Genomic DNA, 2500 nt, shown 5'->3' with positions numbered 1-2500 from the left:
TTCAACGGGGTCCGCCTCGGGACGCACGAGCACGCACGAGGCGGTCGCACGCCTTCAGCTCGCCCCACCGGCAGGACGTCCCACGATACATGCCAGTTAAACACCGACGGGCGGTGAACCAACAGCGTGGGACACAAATCCAACTACGAGCTTTTTAACCGCAACAACTTTAATATACGCTATTGGAGCTGGAATTACCGCGGCTGCTGGCACCAGACTTGCCCTCCAATAGATACTCGTTAAAGGATTTAAAGTGTACTCATTCCGATTACGGGGCCTCGGATGAGTCCCGTATCGTTATTTTTCGTCACTACCTCCCCGTGCCGGGAGTGGGTAATTTGCGCGCCTGCTGCCTTCCTTGGATGTGGTAGCCGTTTCTCAGGCTCCCTCTCCGGAATCGAACCCTGATTCCCCGTTACCCGTTACAACCATGGTAGGCGCAGAACCTACCATCGACAGTTGATAAGGCAGACATTTGAAAGATGCGTCGCCGGTACGAGGACCGTGCGATCAGCCCAAAGTTATTCAGAGTCACCAAGGCAAACGGACCGGACGAGCCGACCGATTGGTTTTGATCTAATAAAAGCGTCCCTTCCATCTCTGGTCGGGACTCTGTTTGCATGTATTAGCTCTAGAATTACCACAGTTATCCAAGTAACGTGGGTACGATCTAAGGAACCATAACTGATTTAATGAGCCATTCGCGGTTTCACCTTAATGCGGCTTGTACTGAGACATGCATGGCTTAATCTTTGAGACAAGCATATGACTACTGGCAGGATCAACCAGGGAGCTGCGTCAACTAGAGCTGAGCAGCCGGCCGCCCGGGAGTGTGTCCCGGGGGCCCGCGCGAACACGCAAGCGTCCGCTCAATCATTCTGCAAACAGGAGGAGGCTGAGCTCCCCTGCACAATACACCTCGAAACCCTCTCAGGTCCCGGCGGCGCGCAGCGCCGTCCCAAGTACTTGGTCGGGTTCGAGAGAGGCGCAATCGCCCGGAGTTAGGCGAGTAGACGCTTTCGGTGCGACCACCCGTGCTCCCAACTGAGCTTGCCGCTGCCGACAGAGGCCCGGGAGCGTGCTGTCGTGGCATTGCCGGCGGGAGACAACACGCGCCACCTACGGTGACCGGCAGCTCCAACGCCAGCGCCACAGAAGGACAAAAGCCCCACTTGGGTGCCGAAGCGAACTCTCCCAGCACAGCGCACGCGCCAACACATCCGCACAGCTGCGATACAAACCACCAGCGAGAACCGCTGGGGCGACCGAGCAGCAGACGGCGTCGCGGCGCCGAGCGCCGGGCGGCGGCGCATCCTCAACGCACACAGTCCTCAATCGGACCAGCACACTGAAGATGTCCACCGCGCTTCGCACCGGGCCCGCGAGGACCTACTTTGGCCGCACGGCGCCGCGCGCAGGGTGCGCCGGCGCGCAGCTGCGACGCCTGCCGCGTCCGTCGGCCGGCGCGCCTGCCACTGGCCGCCCCCACCAGCCGGCTGTAGCGCGTGCGCCCACGCACCGCGCGGCCAGCACGCCGGGAGGCGCCCCCTCACCGGCCGGGGACGGTCCCACCCAGCCACCGCCGCGTATCGCTTCACACCCAGATGCCGTTCAGTTTCGTCGGCATGGTGGGTATCGCTGGAACAACCGGTTAGTACCTCAACCTATCGTCGCCATCACCGATTCACCCCTAGCGAGAACAACCGCACCACAACAGGTTACCATTTGTTCATTTGCGTAACTTCACCAGAAAACGCAGGCGTCCATCGCCATTTGCAACTTCAACGATTATTGCATGCCTGTGTCAGGTGTCACGCCACACTACGTCTGCCCACATACACGCAACAAAATGTGCACGCCTAGACAATACGTGGAAGGTGGCCCCCGTACGTATGCGATGTCCATTGCTCGAACGACTGTCAACCGGCCTCTGTAGCATGTCGCAGATATGGAACGCGGTGCACCATGCCATCACGGTGTGTGAGGAGAGACGACTAGGTCCGAATACATCAACAGACAGCTCATGCTGATCGCCATCCACGGCGTCCGTTCCTCCCACACGTCTCTATGGCGTACCACACTGCAATCCAGCTCTCATAGGGAGACGACACGTAGCTGCGTGCACAATATTTGCACTGTATGGTCCGCCGTTTTTGGGCGCAGTCGTTGTGCGGTCACACATGTGCCACGATGTATCATTCAGTACATAAGGACGAATGTGCAGTACAGATTGTGGTTCACGCGTACGACATCAGCGGACAGTTGACACAGGCCGCACCACAACGTAGCCTGAGTACGTCGCATGCGAAGGGCATTGAACATGCAAACTTCTCACCAACCAGCTTGCGAAGGCAGGGGGCAAGGTGGGGACGTGGGGAGGGGCGGCATGTACGTCCTGCTGCCATCCACATTACAGTGTACAGCAGGAGCATGTGGAAAGTGAGCAAGACTTGCAAGGTGTTTAACATGAAGCGATACACAGGGGTGCGGGCAGTGCGAG

The 2500-nt window shown here is 58.7% G+C and overlaps 1 non-coding gene across 1 annotated transcript in view; it reads right to left on the bottom strand.

The window, feature by feature from the left end:
* Nucleotides 1-792, bottom strand: part of LOC124767092 — a 1909-nt gene extending 1117 nt beyond the window's left edge. The window contains exon 1 of the ribosomal RNA XR_007012939.1: nt 1-792. This exon is cut by the window's left edge and continues 1117 nt beyond it. This is a non-coding gene — a ribosomal RNA (small subunit ribosomal RNA).
* Nucleotides 793-2500: the final 1708 nt, after the last annotated feature.

Source organism: Schistocerca piceifrons, unplaced genomic scaffold (genome assembly GCF_021461385.2).
Source record: "Schistocerca piceifrons isolate TAMUIC-IGC-003096 unplaced genomic scaffold, iqSchPice1.1 HiC_scaffold_68, whole genome shotgun sequence".
In the NCBI taxonomy this organism is placed as follows: domain Eukaryota; kingdom Metazoa; phylum Arthropoda; class Insecta; order Orthoptera; family Acrididae; genus Schistocerca; species Schistocerca piceifrons.
Note: the sequence above shows the minus strand (reverse complement) of the source record. Positions and strands in the feature narration are given on the sequence as shown.